Raw genomic sequence first — 9,951 nt, 5'->3', positions numbered from 1 at the left:
CAATTGTCAATGCACCCCACCTCCGCCATCGGCCACTCGTATAAAAAAAAAGGACAGATCAACTCAGTGGCCCGCCTGTTGTTAAGAGGGCCAGAGATTTCATCTTTATCCATGCAAGATGGCCAGATAGGCCAGGGCAGCAGTGGGCTTGGAATGTGAGGGAGATCGGTATCAGAGAAGAGAGTCCGTGTCCCACCTGCAACATTTTCATTCCCAGGTATCCGAGCAAAGGCAGAGGCAGACCCAAGGGTTAGGAAACGGGCAGCTGGAGGCAGGGACGCCGCAGGGGGCCATCCTCCTATCTCCAACAGATGATAGCAGCCCGCTTCCTCCCCTGGGGGTTCTGCCTCAAGGTCTATCTCCAGCACAGAGTGATCTAAGGCAGTTAGGTCCGAACCCTGTTAGAGTCTGTAAAGAGGCTCACAGATTCTTTCAGGCAGCGAGATAAACTGTTAACTGTAATTGATGTGACATATGCCCGGAGGCATGCGCTGAGGTCCAACTGAAGTGATTTTTTTGTTTTAAATTGGAATTAATTCATTAAAAAAGGCAGCTCTACTGGGCTGTGAGTTAGTGCCAAGCTCTGTAAGCCTACACCACCCAACCCACCCAACCGGCCCCACCACCTACGGAGCAATCTTGAGGTTCTCACGGAGGTGGGTCGGGAGGCCCCGGATGCAGTGCAGGAAGCGAGGGCTGCAACGGGGAAGTTGGGGGCGGTGGGGGTCAGGGGACCCTCTCTTAACTTCCATAACCCCCCAAAATCTTGGCTCTGGAAAACTTTTGGGCTCCATAGACGTGTGTTGGGGGCTAGGAAATTGCAGGAAAAAGAAGGCAAGGTCCAAGGAGGTGTGTGAGATTTGGGGGAGGGGCAGTTAAGGTGCAAGAGGATGTTTGGGGCTGGGGTGGAATGGGAGGGGGAGTGGTTGGCAGGAACCCAGCAAGCGGGGCCGGCTCAGGTCAGGACTATGGAGATTGGGGGTGGAGAGGACCCTGTGGGTGGAGCTCAGAGGAGGTGGAGCCCGGATGTGGGGGTGGGAACACGCGCCTGGGGCCTCTGGCAGTCAGAGGAGGCATTCGTTAAACCCCAGACCTGAGGTGGTTAGCAACGCTGTGGCAGCTTTTCATAGGAGTTGAGTTAATAACAATAATAACAATAATAATAACAATTAGCGATAATGAGACCTTATCTGCAGCAAGTTGTTCCTAGAGCTTTGTAGGCATTAAGTCATTAATTCCCCTGGCCCCTCGGGCCACCTTTTTCTAGAAGTAAGGCGAGTGCAAGAGGATACGGACTATCCTTGTGCAGTGCGGCCCGTTGCCGGTGGCTGGGAAGGTTAGTTCCTTTACGGAGGGAGAAAACCCAAGGGTCTTTAGGGTTTCATAAACTGTTATACACCATCGCGTTTAGAAATGTTTAACCGGGATGAGTAGGGAAATGTGGAAATCGGTCACCACATAGGGCTGAACAACTAATTGATGTGAAAGCTCCAGGAGCACCAGGCTGAACCATGTGTTACAGTGGAGGAGGACCGGGGGCGGGGAGGGGGGGCAGGAAGTGACCCAGAAGTGAACAGTGACCATCTGCGAAGCCGTAGCTGGTGTCAAGGCTGAGCCTCAGCTGCAAACAAGGTAAATCGGAGGACTTCAGACAGAGAAGGGGACTGGAGAGTGAAGACTCAAGGCAGGAGGAATATTCAACATGGGGGGAGTCAGGTGGGATGGAGCCCGGGAGCCAAAGCCTTGAGTGAAACTGAGTGCCAACCATGACCAGCCTTGTAGATTTCAGCTGTTGTTTCACATTCGTTTGTGTGTTTCCCATAACAGTGAGTACCCCAGGTTATATGCATCCAATCCAAAGACAAGCTTTCGGTCGCATCCCATAGATGGTGAAGGTCTTCACCGTTATGTAGTCAAGATCAAAGACAATGATATAGATTGTCAATACAATACAATGCATTGTGTAGCACATTAACAAAGATATTTTTTAATGTTTGTTTTTGAGAGAGAGAGAGAGAGAGAGAGAGAGAGAGAGAGAATCCAAAGCAGGCTCCAGGCTCTGAGCATTGAGCACAGGGCCTGACATAGGGCTAGAACTCACAGACCACAAGATCATGACCTGAGCTGAAGTGAGATGCTTAACCGACTGCCCCACCCTGGTGCCCCTTGTTTTCCTTAAATTTTTAATGTTTATTTATTTCTGAGAGAGAGGGAGACAAAGTGTGAGCAGGGGAGGGGCAGAAAGAGAGGGAGACGCAGAAGCACAATTTTAAACAAGAAAATCTCAAGATACTTAAGCAAAAGATCCTGGGGGTCCTTTGGTCGTGGAGGGGTGGGATGATTCTCCCCATTAATTGTCAATAAAGGCGACACTCTCAGATGGGCGCTGAGCTTGTCTGAATCTCAGGCTTGAGTGGCAGAAGAATCGGTGTCACAGTTCATGACAGCGAAATAAAAGGGACCAGACCTCACACTTCTGACCCTTGCCAGCCCTCCAGAACCACAGCCTTCCTTTCCTTCCCTGTGTCTCTACAGAAAAAGTCACCTGGAAGAAGCAACTAGAACTTTCAAGACTTAAATACCAATCTATCTTGTAGATTATATCAAAGGATATACAGTAAAGTGTCCTGTGGTGACATTGGGAACAGAATGTTCTGGCTAATAAAATAATTTGGTTAACAGAGTAGTACTAAATATATAGTACTGAGTACTAAAATTACTCATTGTTTATCTGAAATTCAGATTAGCTGGCTGTCATATTTTATCTGGCAATGCTACCTGTAGGGAGACTGCTAGGAGATTCAAATCCACTCTTTTTGGAGCTCTTTAGAGAAAAAAACAAGAAGGAGAGAAATACTTTGAGATCGCTTCAGGTTTACCGATTCTAGTAAATGGGGACAGAGAAGATGGCCAACGATGTATTAAAGAATCATAGGGGATACTGGTAAGCGCATTCGTCATCATACGGGGTACATGGGGAAAATGTCACCAAGTCTTTGGGCCCAAATCAAACTAACTGGTTATTTCAAAGATCTCAGTGAAGCAAGCTTAAGACAAACCATTGTCTATTCTTTAATACTATCCCAACACCCAGACAGAATCCCGCCATAATGTGGGAACAAATGGGGACAGCCTCCATTCCTCATTTCTTTTTTTTTAAGTTTATTTATGGGGCGCCTGGGTGGCTTAGTCAGTTAAGCGTCGACTTCGGCTCAGGGCGTGATCTCACGGTCTCTGGGTTAGAGCCCCGCACTGGGCTCTGTGCTGACAGCTTAGAGTGTGGAGCCTGTCTCTGGATTCTGTGTCTCCCTCTTTCTCTGACCCTCCCCTGCTCACGCTCTCTCTCTCTCTCTCAAAAAAAAAAACCATTAAAAAATTAAACAAGATAAAGTTTATTCATTTTGAGTGTGTATGCATGGAAGGGGCAGGGGGGCAGAGAGAGAAGGAAAGAGAATCCCAAGCAGGCTCCGTGCTGGCAGTGCAAGGAGCATGATGTGAAGCTCGAACTCGTGAACCATGAGATCATGACCTGAGCCGAAATCAGGAGTCAGATGCTTAACGGACTGATCCTCGATAGGCCACGCCCTCTCTTACTCCCGTGCATTTGCACATGCTCTTCTCCCTGGAAAACCGGCTCCTCTGTTTGCCCGGCAAAGCCCTCATCCTGTCCATCTCGGCTCAAACAATACCTCGTCTGTGAAGCCTTACCTAGGGCTCCTTTCCTGCATCTCATATGCACTCCCGTTAAAGGACCGTCTGTTCCCTCTGGACTATAAGCCACTTGAGGGCATGGGATCTCTCTTCTCACCTTTGATCTCCCTTTGCACCCAGCATGGTCCCTGACTCGTGAAATAAAGGTCCCCAGAGACTAGAGTTCTTGGTCTGACTTGTGCCCTGCATGTGATACAGCCCTTCCGGCCCCACCTCTCCTTTGATAACAAACGCAGAGAGGGGAGGAACCATACTTTCCCTTCCCTTCCCTTCCCTTCCCTTCCCTTCCCTTCCCTAGTGAGAGATGAAGACAAACGAAAACAGGCATGGCAGTGTTTCAAGTTCAAAGAAGAAAAAGGTGGGGGCACCTGGGTGGCTCAGTCGGATAAGCATATGACTTCAGCCCAGGTCATGGTCTCCCAGTTTGTGAGCTTGAGACCCACATGCGGCTGCACACTGATAGTGCAGAGCCTGCTTGGGATCCTCTCTCTCTCTCCCCCCTCCCTCTCTCTCTCTCTGCCCTTCCACCACTTGCGCTTTCTCTCAAAATAAATGAACTTTTGTAAAAAAGGAGAAAAAGGCACAAATCAAAGTTGTAACAGTGCAGTTATATCCACAGTGTACAATACTTCTTCAGGTCTCAGTTTCTTCAGCTGGGAAATGGATCTAGAGACAAACCACACAGAAACAGGAGCTGTGGGGGCTTCAAACTGCGTGGTATCCCCTCATGCCTAGCACTGCTGTTTACTCTCTCTCTTTTTTCAAAAAAATTTTTAATAGTTTATTTATTTTTGAGACAGAGAGACACAGAGCACAAGTGGGGGAGGGTCATAGAGAGAGGGAGACACAGAATCTGAAGCAGGCTCCAGGCTCTGAGCTGTCAGCACAGAACTCGAGGTGGGGCTCGAACCCACAAACTGCGAGATTATGACCTAAGCTGAAGTCGGACGTTTAACTGACTGAACCACCCAGGCACTCCTGCTCTTTACTCACAAGTGAATTCCTGGGTATTGGTTGCCGAAGATCGCAGGGGAGACTTTCCCACATTCTTTGGATTCGTGGCTTCTCTCTAGTAGGCACGCCGATGTTAGGTACCGTCGTGAGCAAAGGTCTCCCCACAGTCGTTGCATTCATGTAACTGAGTTCCAGAATACTGAGTCAATGTCAGCTGTGCCTTTTGAGCCTCCAAACTCACCTGAGGGCTCTCCCATGGACACACCAGATACAGTTTCTTTCCACTAGGAATTCTCTGATGTTGTAGAAGATGTTACTCCACCCAAACAAAGACTTATTCACATTTATTACACTTATGAATTTTTCCCCTGTATGAATTTCTCTGATGTTTAATGAGAAGTGAAAGGCAAATGGAGGTCTCAGCAAAGGTCTATTGACGTGCCCAGACCAGTGCTCAGGAGGGAGTCCAAAATGTAAGGAACGGACTGTGCCCTCTAGAAGTTTACAGCCTGGTTAAGGAGACAAGAGTCGTGGATGCAAAACAGTGGGGGAGCATGAGACGTTGCATAATCACACCAAGCTGCAGAGTTTAATGGCGTTAAGTGAGAGAAAGGAGCATTCAACCAGAGATGAACTAGATGGGAGAGATGACATGAAAGGTGCCAGGACTTAGCTCAACCTGAAGGCAAGGTAGGGCTGAGGCTGGAAGCCAGAAGAGGAAGGTGTTGGGGATGTGGTTCTAGAGACATCCTTCTGTAGGAACTCACTGGTTTGGATTCTCGAGGAAGGAGAGGGAGAGAGAGGGAGGGAGGGGGCAGGAGGGAGGGAAGGAAGAATGGAAAGAAGGAAGGAAAGAAGGAAGGAAGGAAAGAAGGGAAAGGGAAGGAAACTCTTTCCAGTATAGTGAGTTGCCCCTCCATTTAGGAAACTCCCACAGATGTAGCGCAGCAGTCTTTGAAAATTTTATTTCTCTAATGCTTTTTTTTGTTTTAGAGTTCCAAACACTTTCACTTTGACCAGGCACACCAAAGAAAGAATTCTCTACCACTGCAATTCATATTCAGAGCCCCATCCCCCACCCCCAGCGTTCTTGGGGTCCATTTCAGCTCCTTGACCATGCACATCACCCTGTGTGACAGAAGCGCCAAGTGGGGAGAGAACGGCACCCAGGAGGACATCCCCTGGCAAGCACCTCCCCGCTCCTGGGGTTGTTCATACCCTCTAAGAGAATTCCATCTGGGATGTTGACACTTAGAGAGAAGGGGAGTCATCAGATCCAATGGCCTTTTACTTATGTTCATTTTCCTGAACTTTCTCTGGAGCATTTGGAGTAGGGAACACTCCATAACTTTTCCTTGTTTTCTCCATTGCGCAGAGGGCGGCCGCCAAGCAACAAGGGTGAAATTTATAGTGTCTGTCTCGTCTTGGTTAGACAGTTGGAAGACATTTCTACCAATTATAGTGGTTAAACACTGACTCAACATCCAACAGTTTCATGAGGTGTCAGAGCCTTCATTCATGGACAAGTTTCAAAATGAGACACGACAGCACACCCTGTCATGGGCAACGCAGTCAAGAGAATAGAGGAGAGTGGGTCTCGCACACAGCGAGGGGGCTGCTTGCTGGGGGGGGTCTGACAGTTCCTTGCGTGGTGAAATTGTGAAGTGTCTTCTCAGTGCTGCTTCTCAATGAGTTTGTTTGTACGTGGAATTCTTAGGCTCTCGATTCTGTCCCTGCTTCCTGCGTCACTTCCCTAGGAGACTGAATTCGGGAAGGGAGGGACCTCACCTCTGGGGGGATGGGGGTGAAGAATGGGGGCTGGCGCCCTTTGGGTCTTACCCTGTGGACATCCTGTTGGAACATTCTCCCCTCCTCCTCAGCAAGACACACTCTGTTCTGTGAAGAATCCAGGCAGGAAGTCAAAGAGATCTATGAAAGCCACAGTGGAAGGACAGCCCAGACTCTTGGGACCCGGGTGGCCATCCAGTCTGACCACACACCACATTCTACTTTCCTCATTGGTGTCTGTCTGCCCTGCGAGTTCATGGGCTCCCCCAGGGCAAGAGGCATGTCTGTCCTGATCACCACCAGAGCCGTCCTCGGTACCTGTCACAGTGCCTGGCACACAGCCGCTGCTCAGTAAATGTTTGCTGAAAAAAATCAACTATAAACTTGGAAGGGATTCCCTTAAAGCGCTCCTCGCTCCTCTTCGGATGTAGAGTTACAGTACAAACACTGGTGTACTGGGGACGGGAAGGGACACTGTTGGGTAATAGTAATAAGAGCTAGAGGCAGGTGGGTGGCCCCTGGGAAATAGCCCAAAAGTTCAAATTGTATCTGATAAGCAACAGGGGAACCCCTGAAGGCTCTTCAGGTCACTGATAGGAGAAGGTAAGGGGTGGGAGGCTTAACGGGCCTCGTTTGATCTGGAAGAGGGTAGGGTCACCAAAGAGCGGTACGTCTTGGAGAAGCCTGATCACGCTGGTGAGACCACGGGATGACCTCTGTGGCTGAAGGCTGAATGGTTCAGACCATTCAAGGTGTCAAGATGAGCATTGCTCCTGGGTGAACTCAGAGAGATGACGGTTGGAGCACAGGCAGGGGCCAGTGCAGACATGGTCCAAAATGGCCCAGGCAGGAAGAAGACACCTTGGGAAGCTGGTGTTGTATTACGTGGAGTGGGAGGGAAGCCTCAAGGGCAAGATTTGACTTTCTCCAGAGAGAGCTTCCTGGGGACAGAGGGTTAGGTCTTACCCCTCGAAGCAGAGTGCCTTGCCCATAGTAGCTGCTCAGTTAACACTCGATAAAGGCATGCTTGGCTGGTTGGCCGACTCTGGGAGGCACTGAAGATCTGAGAGTGTGTGGAGGCGGCCAGAGCTCTGTTGACTATCTTCTCTCCTCCAACTTCCTTAGTCTTGGTCTAATCTTCTGTGTCATATCACCTGTGCTTTAAGCCAGAAGATGTTCCCAAAGATTGCTATTGTGTAGGTGGACAGCCACTAGTAAAGAGGGGGACTCTAGCACTTTCCGGCTGGGTCTCAGCCTGCAGCCTTGCGGGCCACGCCCTCCGTTCTCCAGGGGCTCCCGCTGTCAGACTGGGTCCATGCATTTTGGACCATCCCACTCAGCCCCCCACTCAAACATCAAGTCATTGTTCACATTTCCTGCCAGTCTTTCTCCCTTTGATCCTATCTTGACAAGCAGGGACATGTCACCATGGGAGCCTGGTGTGGTGCGCACACGTGCGCACACACACACACACACACACACCACTTTCCCTGTCTCTGAGCCGTTGTCTGTCCCTCTGCCTCTAGGCCCATCTTTCCGACTCTCCCTCTCCCCGGATGCCAAATGTGGCCTCTGATGTGAGAGAGCCAGGCTTTCGGCACGTCTGCGGCGCCGGCCTCCCTCAGGGGCCTGGGGAAGACCCACCCATATGGCAGGACCTTCCAGGGAGACGCGAAACCAAGAGCCTGACCTAATGATGCCCGCAGCGTCTAGCAAGTAAGGGACCAGCTCTGCTGTCCTGGCCACAGTCCAGTTCTCTCTTCTAGAATCCACACCTTCCCTGGCTCCCTTCCAGGCTGACAAGATCTGCCCCAGTTGGGGAAGGATACACATGGCCTGGTGGGTAGTGGGGGGGGGGAAGGGGAGGGGTCTCTACGTATAGGACCTGGATCCAATCATTCCCTGGCTCTGTGCCTCAGTTTTTCCCTTGAGAGATTCTGCCCGTGCTTCTAGGGTTAGGAAGCTGCCCAGTACTAAAAAGTTCCCTGAGCTCATGGGGCAAGAACCCACAGTCTTGTGTTCCTTTGCAGCCAGGAGCCGCCTTCCCCGCCCTCCCCCAGAAGGCCTTGCTGGTTGGTGACGCCGGGCCAGCAAGGCAGGGTCCTGCAGGATGAAAGCTCGGAGAAGCCAGAGCAGGAATAATAATGATAATCATCAGCTGCGGCGGCTTAACCATCCAGGAATGCAAGGCCCCACGCCCTGTGCGCCTCACACCCCAGGACACTTGAAGGGCTCCTCTCCCTTCGTTTTATTGCAGCGATCCCACACTCTGCCATTCCCAGCCCAACCCATTTGGGTTCCCAAGGAGTGCAGTCCAGCCACTGGCTCATCCACCAGCCAGGTTCCATGGGAAGATTCAGCTCAACAAGACCCAAGCCAGCAGCAGGGTAGAACGCCCAGCTACTCGGAAACTCCGGCTCCAGGTTTCCCAGAGAAGCAAACTGCTCGGGTCTGGCCTCGAGCACTTTCCCACAGACCCACCTATGTCTGGTCACTGTGAGGTCCAGGAGCTTTGCCTGCATCCACACGGCTCTGAATTCAAGGCCTGGCCAGCCCACAGACTAACTCACCAGAGGACCATGGTCAAGTTCTGCTTTGTTTCCGACTTCTTTGGATTCACTGCCTCACCTGCCCCCCAAATTTCCTAAGACTCCCCGCTGCTCGCTGAAGATACACTCGGATCTCACAGGCCAGCATGTAGTTGTTTCAAACCTGGTTTTAGTCCAACCCCACTCTTCTTCTTCACCCTCTAGATGCCAGCCAGAAGTAACTACTCACTGTTGGCCATACACATCCTGGGCTTTTCCATTTGGCGCTCCAATCCTTCCTGGGGGATGTCATTTCCTTCATCTCCACCTGGAGACCCTCCTAGCCTTCAAAGCTCAAGCCCGCGTTCATTGCCTCCATGAGTACACCCGCATCCCACCTTGGTGCGCCGGTTCCTCTCCATGGGAAGCTCTCAGGCCCCTGTGCCCACCTCCTGGGGTGCTCGCATGCATGTCTCTGCTCTCCCCCATGGATCATCACCACGGTGAGATCTCGTTCTCCCGATGTGCCTTGTGCCTGGGGCACCTGCTCAATAAATAAGTCTTGGACATATTGTAGATAATAATCCCGCCTGCCAATAACTTCCCCGCACAAATGTGCTTTGAAAAAGGAAAAATAATTATTTTAATATAAAAGTTGATGCACATGTGTTCCTGCCAGATTCTTCTCTAGTGGGGTGCGGGTACCCAAGTGTCCCGGGAAGGCGTTAGCTCCATGGCTTTGGCTCCAGGGCTGACACGAGGGAGGCTCTCCTCAACCAGTTGTTGGGTTAGTCTAACTTTTCACTTCGCCTAGTAGGAGGTTACACCTTCCCTTCTTAGAGAATGGCAGCCCCACCCTTGGGGGGGGCTTGAGTTTTTCTAAGCCCCAGCAGCCTCCATATCCCAACAGACTCACATACCAGAAGACCCCCTGGGTTCAGGAGATGAGCGGCTGGATGTGTTCAGAAAC

The 9,951-nt window shown here is 50.8% G+C and overlaps 1 long non-coding RNA gene across 2 annotated transcripts; it reads left to right on the top strand.

Moving 5' to 3' along the window:
* The first annotated feature begins 515 nt into the window (after positions 1-515).
* Positions 516-9,646, top strand: LOC115282401. 2 transcript variants are annotated; one of them, XR_003904625.1, is made up of 4 exons: positions 516-656; positions 1,271-1,336; positions 7,980-8,169; positions 8,484-9,646. It is a non-coding gene; the product is annotated as an uncharacterized LOC115282401 (long non-coding RNA). The 2 variants fall into 2 exon arrangements; XR_003904626.1 differs by lacking the exon at positions 516-656 and adding an exon at positions 793-849.
* Positions 9,647-9,951: the final 305 nt, after the last annotated feature.

Source organism: Suricata suricatta, chromosome 17, assembly GCF_006229205.1.
Source record: "Suricata suricatta isolate VVHF042 chromosome 17, meerkat_22Aug2017_6uvM2_HiC, whole genome shotgun sequence".
In the NCBI taxonomy this organism is placed as follows: domain Eukaryota; kingdom Metazoa; phylum Chordata; class Mammalia; order Carnivora; family Herpestidae; genus Suricata; species Suricata suricatta.
This window is presented reverse-complemented; position numbering and strand designations above follow the sequence as displayed.